This window comes from Macaca mulatta, chromosome 3 (genome assembly GCF_049350105.2).
Source record: "Macaca mulatta isolate MMU2019108-1 chromosome 3, T2T-MMU8v2.0, whole genome shotgun sequence".
Lineage (NCBI taxonomy): Eukaryota > Metazoa > Chordata > Mammalia > Primates > Cercopithecidae > Macaca > Macaca mulatta.
Window position 1 is genome coordinate 13,984,416 of NC_133408.1, and position 14,959 is coordinate 13,999,374.

The following is a 14,959-nucleotide window of genomic DNA, read 5'->3' on the forward strand; positions in this document are numbered from 1 at the left end:
GCCCTGAGGACTTCAGGCTCCAGCACTGGACAGGGGGAAATTGCCTGTCCTGGACTGTGCACACATCTGTCATGTTTATGTGAGGTCAAATCTCTATAATATAACAACACACACACACACAAACACATACACACACATCACATGATGCTTTTGCTTGTTGGATCAAAACCGGGCTGATCATGCCCCAAATCACATAACCAATGAGTGGCAGTGTGGGCTCCTAGCGAGGCCTGTCTAGTGCCCCGCATTTCACAGCAAACTTCTCATCATGCTGTTCCGTTTTCTTGCAATGAGGCTCAGCTCTGCCCAATCAAGCGCTCCACAGCTCCCCAAGACCCAGCTATTCCGTCAGTGAGTCTTTGAAGTTTTACTTTGTGAAGGTCACATGTGCCCTACTTGTCTGCCTCTTCCTCTGCTATTCACCCCCCCTGTTTGCGCCTCTCCCTGCCTTCATCTGTAACGCCTCCCCCGCCCCCCACTCCTGCCATACCCACAGTCCAAATTCTACAACTTCTGGACTCCACTTCCTGAGAACTCTATCGCCTTCTCTGACTACATCTTCCCCTGTTTGTCGTTTTGTGGGGATTGACACAGCCAAAGGCAGGGCCGCTGACACCTGTGAGTGGGTAGATGAGTGTCTTTCCTGTATTCAACAGAACTGTAAGAGCTCTGAGCTCAAAGTAGGCCTTGATCATTGCCAAGTGGGGCCTTGATATGTGACTTGGTGCCCCTTGTTCCAAGGATCAAGGTCAGAGGAATTGGCATGTTAGCGAAAGGACGAATTCCCTTAGGTCTCCGGTGATGGGATGGGTTTTCTCACTGTTTGTCATGGGCCTCAGCCCCCTCCTTTCACCAGCCTACACTTGTTGCATTTCTGCTTCCCCAGTGGGGCCATCACAAAATATCATTCGAGTAATACCCAGTCTTTTCTAGTCTTTTGCCTCCTGTCTGGAACTCTCACAACAGTTACTATTATACATACAGCATTCTACATTTCACTCCTTCTGGAAACAGGGAATGAATGATATCCTGATTTTTGTTGTTGTTGTTGTTGTTTTTAACCAGAGTGTTGCTCTGTCACCCAAGCTAGAGTGCACTGGCATGATCTCGGCTCACTACAACCTCCGTCTCCCAGATTCAAGCAATTCTCGTGTCTCAGCTTCCCGAGTAGCTGGGATTACAGGCGCGCACCACCACGCCTGCCTAATTTTTGTATTTTTAGTAGAGATGGGGTTTCACCATGTTGGCCAAACTGGTCTTGAACCCCTAGCCTCATGTGATCCACCTGCCTCAGCCTCCCAAAGTGCTGGAATTACAGGCGTGAGCCACTGCGCCCGGCCGATATCCTGAAATTTGTCAGGGAGAAGAGACAACAGGCAGAGAAAAGAAAATCTTCCAGTTCCTTTTTAACTCCTTGAAAAACAGGAGACTCCTACACTTTAAGTATATGAAGCTTTAATATTCCTGATCTTGGTACATACGAAAAGCACCCACAACCCAGGGCCACAGCCCAGGACCTGGGAAGCTGCCGGTAACAACTGGAAGGCCCAGGCCTGGGATTTTTTTTCATGAGTTCTCAGGACAGGACTTGTGTAATGAATCGTCTTGGGTTTTGTAATTCAGAAAAACTCAAACCATTCCCCATTTCCTGGAAGGATTAAGAGCCTATCATTTTTTCTGTGTGTTTAAATGTGCTCTTCCACCGGGTACAGTGGCTCACTCCTGTAATCCCAGTGCTTTGAGAGGCTGAGACAGGAAGAATCCCTTGAGCCCAGGAGTTGGAGACCAGACTGGGCAACATAGCAAGACCTTGTCTCTACAAAAACTTTTTAAAAATAAAAATTAGCTGGGAATGGTGGACTATGCCTGTAATCCCAGCTGCTCAGGAGGCTGATACGGGAAGATTGCTTGAGCCAAAGAGTTTGAAGCTGCAGTGAGCTATGGTCACGCCACTGTACTTTAGCCTGGGTGATAGAGCAAGATAATAATAATAATATTATTAATATTATTAATATTAATATTAACATTATTAATATTAATTATAATAATAATATAATAATAATAATTTTGCACTCTGGGATCCTGCAGACTTCCAGGAAAAACCTGGCAGCTTGGGCATGAGTAGGAGCAGTTTATTACCAAGGGCTCAGGCTAGGTAGCAGCTGCTGGAAGGCAGTGGTCAGCAACCTTCTTGGCACCAGGGACAAGTTTCATGGAAGACAGTTTTTCCAAGGACCAGGCAGGGGGGCAGAGGGGAATGGTTTTGGGATGATTCAAGCACATTCCATTTGTTGTGCACTTTATTTCTATAATTATTACCTTATAAGATATAATGAAATAATTATAAAACTCACCATAATGTAGAATCAGTGGGAGCCCTGAGCTTGTTTTCCTGGAACTAGGCAATCCCTTCTGGGGGTGATGGGAGACAGTGACAGATCATCAGGCACTAGATTCTTATGAGGCGTGTGCAACCTAGATCCCACTCATGTGCAGTTCACAATAGATCAGAAAAGCTAGCGCCTCTGCTGATCTGACAGGGGGCGAAGCTCAGGCGATCATGAGAGCAATGGGGAGCAGCTGTAAACACAGATGAAGCTTTCCTTGTAGCTCACCCCTGTTCATGAGTGGCGACTGGGGACCCCGTCTGTAAGCCACAGCCAGGAGGAGGCCCATGGGGCATCTGATGAGTCACTACAAGGCTGTGGGCAAACAGGGAGCTATGCCCATATCCTCTAATAAGAAGAGGTACCATTTATTGACCTCCTGCCAACCCTCATAACACATCTATGAGGTAAGGGTGGGGGCCATTTATCTTGATTTCTGAGTGTCCAGCATCTTTTGAATGCTCTTGCTGTACTGGGAGGATTTTCAGTCTTGTGAGGATTCACTGCTTCCAGAAAATTCAAATTCCCAACCTCCCTTGCAGCCATGCTTTCCAGCCTGTGTCAACTCCACCTTCTGTGGGAGCCTCCTCCCACTATATACCTTCGCTGGACCCAAAATCACGCACGATTTCACCTCAAAGAATCACCTGGAGCTCCCTACACACCCCCAATTCCTTGGCAATTTTTCATGAGGGACATCAGTTCCATATAACCCAAAGAATCTAATGTCACATATTCTAAAAGTGAAAAATACTTCTTATTCTAACTCTCTTTCTTTGCAAACATATATATGAATACTCTTTCAGATACATTCTTTGCTTTGTTTATTGTGACTGTTTTTGCTTTTAAAAAACATATTTGAATCTTTTTTCCAAACATGTATTTTGATTTGATTACTGCTACTTTTTGGGTTTAGAAAGTGTGTACTTGAACCTCTTGTAAATCTTGTATTCTCTGGGTTTGATCACCTTCAAAAGCACGATTTCCTCGTGTGTGTGTGTGTGTGTGTGTGTGTGTGTGTATGCATGTATGCATGTGTATACGTGTCTTGGAAAGGGTTTGGTCTTTGGCTATGCCAATGTGTAAAAAAAGAGCCCATAGGCCGATTGCAGTGGCTCACACCTGTAATCCCAGCACTTTGGAGGGCCGAGGCAGTGGATCTCACGAGTTTGAGACCAGCCTGGCTAACATGGTGAAACCCTGTCTCTACTAAAAATACAAAAATTAGCCAGGTATGGTGGCCCATGCCTGTAATCCCAGCTACTCGGGATGCTGTGGGAGGATTACTTGAACCCTGGAAGCAGAGGTTGCAGTTAGCTGAGATCATGCCACTGCACTCCAGCCTGAGCAACAGAGCGAGACTCTGTCTCAAAATAAATACATTTTATATATATAAGAGCCCATAAAACAGAGATGTGAAAAACAGAAATGAAGATGTCACCGGCTTCTGCCTGATGGGTGCTCATTTTATGTAGATTGTTAAGGAAATAGCAACAGTCACTATCTCAGAAACGCCTGTGCTTGCCGTGCCACAGCATAACCATACCATAGGAATCAGTCTCAGTGAATCCAATCCCTGTTTTTCAACCACGTGGAAGTTGTCAGTCAGCGTTTCTGGTGAGAGAACCGCATTGCCACACTGACGGGGTGCAATACTAGCCACAAATGAAGAAACTCGATGTTTTCATTTTCTCAGGAAGCCTGCCTGGGAGCACATGGGTGACCTCCAAGGGATTTTGAACTGCTGGGGCCACACTAGGGGACTTCGCCCTTCCATGTAGGACTCTCAAGGTGCAGGGATCCAGGCTGAGGATGCCCAGCTCAGAGATGGGTGAGCCGGCCTCTTCTGCCAGTGCACCCTGTGATGCCTGGCCGGGCCCCCAGTTCTTGGAAGCTGGATTAGTTTCCTATGGCTACTGTAATGCATCGCCACAAACTTAGTGGCTTAAAACAAAAAAATTCATTCTCTTATAGTTTTAGAGGTCAGAAATCCCAAATGGGGCTGGGTGCTCATGCCTATAATCCCAGCACTTTGGGAGACTGAGATGTGAGGATCACTTGAGGCTAGGAGTTGAGAACAGCCTAGGCAACATAGCAAGACTCTGTCTCTCCAAAAAATAAAACATTAGCCAGGCATGGTGGTGGGCACCTGTAGTCCTAGCTACTCAGGAGGCTGAGTTGGGAGGATCACTTGAGCCCAGGAGTTCGAGCCTGCAGTGAGCTACGATTGCACCACTGCATTCCAGCCTGGGTGAGACCCTGTCTATAAAAAAGAAAGGGACATCAGTTCCATATAACCCAAAGCCTGGGTAACAGAATGAGACTCTGTCTATGAAAAAGAATAGGAAAAGAAAGGAAGGGAGGTGGTGCATGCCTGTAGTCCCAGCTACTAGGGAGCCTGAGATAGGAGGATCTCTTGAATCCAGGAGGCAGAGATTGCAGCGAGCCAAGATGGTGCCACTGCACTGCGGCCTGGGCAACAGAGTGAGACTCTGTTTCAAAAAAAAGAAAAGAAAAAGAAAAAAAACAGAAAGAAGGAAGAAAGAAAGAGAGAAACCCAAAACGGATTGGCAAGGCTATGGTCCTTCCAGAGGCTCTGGGAAAAATCAATTCCTTGCCCTTTGCAGCTTCTAGAGAGGCTGCCACATTCCTTTTTTCTTTTCTTTTCTTTTTTTTTTTTCTTGTTTTGGGACGGAGTCTCACTCTGTCTCCCAGGCTTCAGTGTAATGGTGTGATCTGGGGTCACTGCAACCTCCGCCTCCTGGGTTCAAGCGATTCTCATGCCTTAGACCCCCATAGTAGCTGGGATTACAGGCGCATGCCACGAGGCCCAGCTATTTCTTTTTTTTTTAAATATATTTTTAGTAGAGATGGGGTTTTGCTCTGTTGGTCAGGCTGGTTTTGAACTCCTGACCTCAGGTGATCCGCCCGCCTTGGCCCCCCGAAGTGCTGGGATTACAGGCGTGAGCCACCGCGCCTGGCTGCATTCCTTAACTCATGCTCCCTACTTCCATCTTCAAGCCATCTTCAAACCACCCTAATCTCTGCTTCTATCCCCACCCCTCCTTCTTGGACCCTCCTGCCTGCCTCTTCCTCATGTGAGGATGCTTGTGATGACATTGGGCCCACCCAATAATCTAGAATCATCTTTCCATCTTGAGACCCTTAGCTTAGATGTCTGCCAACTCCCCTTTATCATGGAAGGCAACAGATTCACAAGTGTTGGGGGTTAGGTTGTGAACATCTCTGGGGGTCATTATTCAGCCCACCATAGGGGCTACACAGAACGACACTGGACAGATAGGTGGCAGCTGTTAGCGTCTGGACCTTGGACTCTTTGCCCTACTTCCATCTTGGTCTGTTCCCTTCACCCCTGCCCAGTGTGCAAGCACACACACACACACACAACCCCAACCCCCCCTACACACACACCCAGAGCCTGGCAGCCCTAGGCTACCACCACGCCAGCATTACCCTCCTCTCAAAATCTGCAGGCCTGTGGCCTCTGCAGGGCTACATTTCCTGGGGCTGGTTTTTGCCCTTTTCTTGTTAAATTCAGTGTATTGTTAAATTAGCTTAGTCAAAGGCTGCCTTCAACTAAGGAGGAGGTAGAAATATTAAAATTGCTTTCTGGGGCTGGGGATTCAGGGCAAGTGGGGGTGGAAAGGAGTTGCTGCACTTCTTGAATAATCTATCCAAATCCATTTATGGACAAGACTACAATTTCTGGTTGTGAAAAGGTAACAGTGGGGACCTGGCCTGGGCAGTGTGGCCAGTCATTAGTTCTACAGGAGGGAGGGAGAGGTTACTGGGACAGCAGGGTTCTTTATTTAATTCCTTCCTCTCCACAAACAGTTCTTTCTGGGTACACATTCCCCTTGCAGAGGCTCATGCCAGGACTGAGGCTTCCAGGGAAAGCTGGCGTGTGGTGTAAGGATCCAAGTCTCCTGGAGCTCGGGCGCAGTGGCTTACACCTGTAATCCCAGCACTTTAGGAGGCCAAGATGGGTGGATCACTTGAGGTCAGGAGTTTGAGACCAGCCTGGCCAACATGGTGAAACCCTATCTCTACTAAAAATATAAAAATTAGCCAGGCATGGTGGTGGGCACCTGTAATCCCAACTACTCGGTAGGCTGGGGCAGGAGAATCGATTGAATCCAGGAGGTGGAGGTTGCAGCGAGCTGAGATCGTGCCACTGCACTCCAGCGTGGGCAACAGAGTAACACTCTGTCTCAAAAAAAAAAAAAAAAAAAAAGAGAGAGAAGGGCAGTTTAGAGGCACACATGTTTTGGTTTCAGTCTGACTTCCGCTATGGGCAATGGTTATTTTTGCTTTTGTTAGGATTTGTACCTCAGTGGGAGCCCTTAATGTATGGGCTAACTTAAAATGAAATTTTAACTGATTTGGAACTTGTAAACTTAAATACACAAGTTTTTGTTTGTTTGTTTGTTTTTGCTTTTAAAGACAGGATCTCTGTTGGCCAGGCTGGAGTGCAATGGCACAGTCATATTTCACCACAGCCTGGAACTCCTGGGGTCAAGTCATCCTCCTGTCTCAGTCTCCTGAGTAGCTGGGAGTACTCATACGTGCTGCCCACATGAGCTAATTAAAAAAAAAATTCTTTTAAAGATGGAGTCTTAGTATGTCGCCCAGGCTGGTCTCGAACTCCTGGCTGCAAGTGATCCCTCTACTTCAGCCTCCCAAAGTGCTGCGATTACAGGCGTGAGCCACCACACCCAGCCCATAAATTTTTCTAACTTTTTTCTTGTTGTTATCTTTATAATAGTAGTACTTGGGCCAGGCGCGGTGCCAAGGTGGGCAGATCACTTGAGGTCAGGAGCTCGAGACCAGCCTGGCCAACATGGTGAAACCCTGTCTCTACTAAAAATACAAAAATTAGCCAGGTGTGGTGGCACACACTGTAATCCCAGCTACTCAGAAGGCTGAGACGGGAGAATCACTTGAACCTGGGGCGGAGGTTGCAGTGAGCCAAGATCGCGCCACTGCACTCCAACCTGGGTGACAGAGCAAGACTCTGTCTCAGGAAAAAAAAAAAAAGTACTGGTTCATTGTCAAGGAACTATAAAATACAGAAAAGTATAAAGAAGAAAAAAGAATTACCCCATAATCTTACAATACAGAAATGGCCAAAATTCATATCCTGAAACTCCTCAATTTTTAAGCACCAAAAAAACAGCCAGAAGGCAGCATTATGTCACCCTTTGTGAGAAGCATGTAGAAACCACACACAGGACAGGAGAGGAAGGAACGTTTTGCTTCTCCTGTGTTTCAGGATTGTATGAAAATCAGGTTGCCTGTAGTTCCAGGACACTCTCTACAGGTGTAGTTTTGACTTTGCAAAGCCCTGAACACGCCCTGGCCAGCGATAGGAGGAGATGCCGAATGCCTCACATTCACCGTCAGCAGCCCTCAGGTTTCAGCCTTCCTTGCTAACTGCCAGGTATAGTGACTCCCGGGTACAGCCATGGGCACCGGGCACAAGCCACTATGTAGAGATTATGCTACATTTGGTGAGTGTTAAATTCATTGTTAACATCCTTTCTTTTGCAGAATCTTCAACTATTGTCACTGTGAACTTTCTTTTTATCTTGGAAACCTCAAACATCATAGTGTGTGACTTCTGGTGTATTCATACCAAATAGATCCAAGCAAAGCAAACACAAATTCATGTGGGTACCTTTGTGGGTGAGGGCAAGAACAGAGAGAGCTTAGGGGCGGTGAAGCATGTTCAGAAAGGACGCGGTGGTCTGGAATATGTTGCCTTCTCTCCCTTCCCCCTTCCTTCCCTCCCTCCCTCGCTTCTTTCATGTATTTAGCACATATTTACTTATTGAGAATCTACTCTGTGCTAGGTCCTGTTCTGAGCACAACAGATAAAAACTCTGAGCTTGCAGAGCTTATGTTTTAGTGGCAGCAGCAGAGAATGCTCGGTCAATCACTGAACACGGCATCTAGCGTCTGGAACAACGGTGATCGTGCGATGGAGCGGACCATGAGTGGATTGCAAGTTGGATTACATCCAGTCCCAGGCTATTCTCTTGGGGTCTGCAGTAGGAGATTCTGTCAAAGCCCCTCCATTTCCTCTGTTCTGGCATTAGAACATCTGGTAGATCCCCAGGTGGCTGGACTCTCTGTGTGGGAGGTGGGGAGCCCCTGGCAGGAACTGGGGTGGCCCCTCTGGCTGTGCTAGACAAGCACCAATCCACAGAGCTTTTCAATGTCCCCAAGGCACTTGGGGGGTGTCCACTGAGTGGCAGTTTCTTCTCATCTATCAATGGGCTGCACCCCCAACTGACAGTCCCATGACCTGCCCTGGCTTGGGGGAGCCTCCACCCTGCCTGGGCCTCCCAGTTCACGCAGTGGAGAGGGCACCATTCCTCCCAGTACTGTCCAGTCCAACACCCAGGGACCTGGGCACATCCACACATGCCTCCTAACTCATTCCCCCAGGTAGCATAGGGTCACCTAGGCAAAGGAAATTCCAGGACCCACTTTACTCAAGACCCAGGGACATTCCTATTTTCCAAATGAACATCACTCACGTTGCCTAGGAAACAGCCTCACCTCAAAGAACATTGGCTCAAATAAAGGCAACACTACCAGATATGATATTCTAGTGCTGAAGCTTTGACTTATCCAAGTATCAAAAGGAGATTCAGCCAGGTGTGGTGACTCACACCTGTAATCCAAGCACTTTGGGAGGCCGAGGCGGGAGGATTGCTTGAGCCCAGGAGTTCAAGACCAGCATGAGCATGAACAATGTGGCAAAGCCCCATCTCTTAAAAAAAAAAAAAAAAAAAAAAATTAGAGGCCAGGCATGGTGGCTCACACCTGTAATCCCAGCACTTTGGGAGGCCGAGGCAGGCAGATCACCTGAGGTTGGGAGTTCAAGAGCAGCCTGACCAACATGAAGAAACTCCGTCTCTACTAAAAATACAAAATTAGCCAGGGATGATGGTGCATGCCTGCAATCCAAGCTACTCAGGAGGCTGAGGCAGGAGAATTGCTTGAACCAGGGGACGGAGGTTGCCATGAGTTGAGATCGTTCCATTGTACCCCAACCTGGGCAACAAGAGTGAAACTCCATCTCAAAAAAAAAAAAAACTTAGCCGGGCTTGGTGGTGTGCACCTGTACTCCCAGCTACTTGGGAGGCTGAGGCAGGAGAATCACCCAAGCCTAGGATTTCGAGGCAGAAGTTAGCCATGATTGCATCACTACATTCCAGTCTGGGTGATAGAGTGACACCCTTCCCACCCCTCCACCAAAAAAAAAAAAAAAAAAAAGAGAGACAAACTCATTTACTTTTTTATTCCTCAACAAATATTTATTAAGCACTCCTTAGATGCCAGGCATTGTTCTAGACACTTATACATCAGTGACCAAAGCGTTGTCGCTAAACTTCAACTTCAGCCTACTGTGGGACTTTTTTTCCTTTATTCCGTTCTTTCTTTCTTTTTAAAATTAAAACAGGAGTCTTGCTTTGTTGCCCAAGCTGGCCTCAAACTCCTGTGCTCAAGCAATCCTCCCACCTTAGCCTCCCCGGTAGCTAGAACTACAGATGCGAGCAGCCCAGTCTGGCTTTCAAGAATTTGGTAATTATCTACAAGTAAGATGTGTTGCATAAATAGGAAGCCAGGTGGATCACTGGGCAGATCTGATTACTGAAAACAGGATGCACTTCCTGACCTAGATAAGTTTTTTCATCTGCCTAAAGGGTGGGTCTTTTACCAAGTAGCTGGGAACTGCCGTGTGTTTCTTCACAACACTCGGAAACAAGAACCATCATATCACTTTTGCTGTCTCAGTCAAATTAAATCAGGCTCCATGCCCAACTTTTCAGGATTCTAGGGTTGCACAAAGCCCAGGAAAGGTGTGGAGGGGTGGCTGGGCTGGCCTTGAATCTGCTCTCAGGCCTCTGAGCCCAAGCCTGCACATATACATCCAGATGGCCTGAAGTAACTGAAGAATCACGGAATAAGTGAAAATGGCCGGTTCCTGCCTTAACCGATGACATTACCTTGTGAAATTCCTTCTCCTGGCTCGGAAGCTCCCCCACTGAGCACCTTGTAACCCCCGCCCCTGCCTGCCAGAGAACAACCCCTTTGACTGTAATTTTTCACTACCTACCCAAGTCCTATAAAACGGCCCCACCCCTATTTCCCTTCGCTGACTCATTTTTTGGATTCGGCCTGCCTGCACCCAGGTGAAATAAACAGCCTTGTTGCTCACACAAAACCTGTTTGGTGGTCTCTTTACACGGACGCGCGTGACGTCTGCTATGAGCACAGCTCAGCAGTTTATTCAAAGGGGGTGGAGTTGCTGTTTGAGGCCCCCGACTGCTGGAACCTTTTGAGGTCCCAGGCATCTGGGTCCCTCTCACCTATGGCTACTCAAGTATCCATGCCCAACTTTCCAGGGTTCTAGGGTTGGACAAAGCCCAAGAAAGTTTTGAAACTGTGTTCAACAAGGACATTTTGGGGGTAATGGATATTTATTATTTTGATTGTGGGGCAGATTTCACATATGTTAAAAACTTATCAAAATGTATATTTAAAACATGCATGGCATAATATATACCAGTTATACCTCAATTAAGCTGTGAAAAGGGGGAAAAAACTATACATAGACACCTTAAAAATAGGGTTGCAAAATGCTCAGTTGGTGATTGCTGCATAGTAGTCCATCTGTATGCTCAAATGTGACTTCTTAGAGAACCTTAATGAGAGAATTTTAACCTCGGGATGCCCCACCCTTAATCTGAATTGGGAATTCTGGAATTTCCTCCCACGGAAATCAGTTTAGGACCCATATGTAAAACTGATGCCCATTCGGCAGGGTGTGGTGGCTCACACCTGTAATCCCAGCACTTTGGGAGGCTGAGGTGGGCGGATCACGAGGTCAGGAGATCAAGACCATCCTGGCTAACACGGTGAAACCCCGTCTCTACTAAAAATACAAAAAATTAGCTTGGCGTGGTGGCGGGCACCTATAGTCCCAGCTACTTGGGAGGCTGAGGCAGGAGAATGGCGTGAACCCGGGAGGCGGAGCTTACAGTGAGCTGAGATGGCGCCACTGCACTCCAGCCTGGGCGACAGAGCGAGACTCCATCTCAACAAACAAACAAACAAACAAACAAAAACTAAAAACTGATGCCCATTCAATGCTGGTGGCTCTGACTCCCCAGGTAGTTCAAGGCCTAGAGAAATGCTAGTGTCACTTTGGGCTTGGAAAGGCCAACAACCCAGCGATGTCATAAACTACCTGGGGCTCACCTGCCTCAGGCCGAAGGTCACTGGGACTGCTAAGAAGCAATAATAAGCCAAGGGGCCACAGCTCTTCCCACGGAGTGCTGCAGAGGTCATACTCCAGTCCTGTGTCGAAGGATTTTTAAAAACCAAGTATCAGGCTGGGCACAGTGGCTCACACCTGTAATCCCAGCATTTTGGGAGGCCGAAGTGGGAGGATCACTTGAGGTCAGGAGTTTGAAACCAGTCTGGCCAACATGGTGAAACCCTGTCTCTACTAAAAATACAGAAATTAGCCAGCCATGGTGGCAGGCACCTGTAATCCCAGCTACTCAGGAGGCTGAGGCTGTAAAATCGCTTGAACCCAGGAGGTTCAGGTTGCAGTGAGCCGAGATTACACCACTGCACTCCAGCCTGGATAGCAGAGTGAGACTCCATTTCAAAAACAAAACCAAACAAAACAAAAACAAAAACAATCAAGTATCACAGAATAAAATATTCAGGTCATGGGAAAATAAATTCCAACTTACAGCTCCAAAATCCAAAGAGTGAAAAATCACAAACATCTTCTTAATTCCTGACTTGAATTAATATCAAGCTAGATATAATCCTTAATTCTTCCATTAAATGTGAAATGGATACAGTTTCCCTAGAAAATGAGAAATGGTTTGATTACAGAGTGCTGCCCACAGCATGCTGAGAGTGCTCCCTAATATTACCTGCACCATATCGCCTTTCTAAAATGCCACATTAGGCTGGGTGCTCACGCCTGTAATCACAGCACTTTGGGAGGCCAAGGTGGGAGGATTTATTGAGGCCAGTGGTTTGAGACCAGCCTGGGCAATATAGTGAGACCCCCTCCTGTCTTAAAAACAAACCAGGGGCCGGGCGCGGTGGCTCAAGCCTGTAATCCCAGCACTTTGGGAGGCCGAGACGGGCGGATCACGAGGTCAGGAGATCGAGACCATCCTGGCTGACATGGTGAAACCCCGTCTCTACTTTAAAAATACAAAAAACTAGCCAGGCGAGGTGGCGGGCGCCTATAGTCCCAGCTACTCGGGAGGCTGAGGCAGGAGAATGGCGTGAACCCGGGAGGCGGAGCTTGCAGTGAGCTGAGATCTGGCCACTGCACTCCAGCCTGGGCGGCAGAGCGAGACTCTGTCTCAACAAAAAAAAAAAAAAAAAAAAAAAAAACCAAAAAACCCAAATCATGAAACATTTCTGGCCCCTGAGGTTCCCAGATAAGGGGTTGTGGACAGGGGCTGATAACACACCCATCTAGTGAACAACTGTACTTGCGATGTTATCTCGGAAACGCTCTCAATCCACGTGTACAGAAGAGAGCAGTATCCCCTTCTCACCTGGCAGGAAAACTGAAGCTCAGAGACCTTGTGTTAGAGGCCAGGTTGGAAACAACAGAACCCACCCTAGCTAGTTTAAGCAGAAAACAGATTTATGGAAGGTCACTGGTAGCAGAATCCTTGGACGATCCAGGAAGCTGGCTTGGAGGCCCCAAGGCCAGGAAAGGTGCTCAGGTCTCCTTCAGGGGGCGCTAGTGAGCACATCCTTTCACCACAACCTCACTGGTACCAAGGATATTAAATGGGGTAATATTTGCCCATGAAACTGCACTCCCCTTGCCCCGCCCAGGATATCTCATTGTTGTTTGATTTGTACTTTTTGACTGTGAATGAGGTTGGCCATCCATTGTTTAACAACACTTGAATCTCTTTTTCTATGATCCCCTTTTTTTTTTGTCTTGCTCTGTTGCCCAGTTTGAGGTGCAGTGGCATGATCATAGCTCACTGCAGCCTCAACCTCCTAGACTCAAGCCATCCTCCCACCTCAGCCTCCCGAGTAGCTGAGACTATAGGTAGGGGTTACCATGCCCAACTAATTAAAAAAAAAAAAATTATACAGACGAGGGTCTCACTAAGTTACCCAGCTGGTCTCAAACTCCTGGGCTAAAGCCATCCTCCCACCTCAGCCTCCCAAATACTGGAATTACAGGCATGAGCTACCAGTCTGGCTGTTGCCCTTTTTTGAATGGGTTATTGTCTCTTCTAAAAATTGATTCATATATACGTGCTCCCTCTCTGGACACTTAATGCTGGTGACCAGTCCCTGCTCCAGGCACTCCACAGGGCAGGACCCACCCTCCTGGAAGCAGTTCCACTAACCTGGGGAAAGCCCAGATGGCAAAGGAAGGCATGATTGCACCCTGGGATGGCCAGAAGCACTCAGCTAAACCTGGCTTGGACTGACTGACGCCATCATCAGAGAGGCTTGGGAAGCTGGGCTCAGCCACGAGGCTGGCTTGGAACTAGTGGGAAAAGGGTGGACAGACGAGATTTATCTTCTCAGTCATGCCTTTTGGCCAACCTACACTCAGTCCAGTCTAGGCAGCTTTGCGATCTGCTTGTAACTTGTATCTGACCCATTTAGTGAGAATAACCAGCTGGTTCATACAAAGCTTGCTGCTATGCGGTTAATGTGAGAAGACACTTTTACCAGTGGTTAAAGTCCTTCGAATTCTTCACTCTTGACAGAGAAGACAAAGGACCTGTGGTTATTATGTTATAACCACACAGTATCAAAGGTTACTTAGCTAAGTGTGAAAGTAACAGCAAGCGCCGCAAACATCAAGGAAACTCAGGAAACTCTTCCTCGAAGCCTTTTGATGACATTCGGCGCTGCATAAAAATCAGATTCCTCTCAGCTCATATGCACAGGATGCCCAGAAATAAGACTCTGCAGAATGGATTTTCTTGGTACATTCTAAGGTTCATAGAAGAATAATTAGAAGTTCTCCATCAGTTATTGAAAGGGAAGACAGCCTTTCACTGAGATCCAGGGTGGTCTAGGTGCACCCTGTTTCTTTCTGGAAACAAGTACAGAGAAACAGCTCAACTGACTTCTCAATAATAAATGTTTATAAAGAATTGATGAGGCAGCCGGGCAAGGTGCCTCACACTTGAAATCCCAGCATTTTGGGATACCAAAGCGGGCAGATCACTTAAGGTCAGGGGTTTGAGATCAGGCTGGCCAACATGGTGAAATCCTGTCTCTACTAAAAATACAAAAATTAGCCAGGGGTGGTGGCTTACACCTGTAGTCAGAACTACTTGAGAGGTTGAGGCAGGAGAATCGCTTGAACCCAGAAGGCGGAGGTTACAGTGAGCCAAGATTGCACCATTGCACTCCAGCCTGGGTGACCAGATTGAAACTCGGTCTCAAAAACAAACAAACAAACAAAAAACCCAAAAAAACAAAACTAGGATGATAGGCTGGGTGCAGTGGCTCAC

General features: G+C 47.2%; 1 long non-coding RNA gene across 1 annotated transcript; it reads left to right on the top strand.

Annotated features, from left to right (window-relative positions):
- Window positions 1-7,680: 7,680 nt before the first annotated feature.
- Window positions 7,681-9,017, top strand: LOC144339664 (uncharacterized). The gene is made up of 2 exons (XR_013414934.1): window positions 7,681-7,848; window positions 7,959-9,017. It is a non-coding gene; the product is annotated as an uncharacterized LOC144339664 (long non-coding RNA).
- Window positions 9,018-14,959: the final 5,942 nt, after the last annotated feature.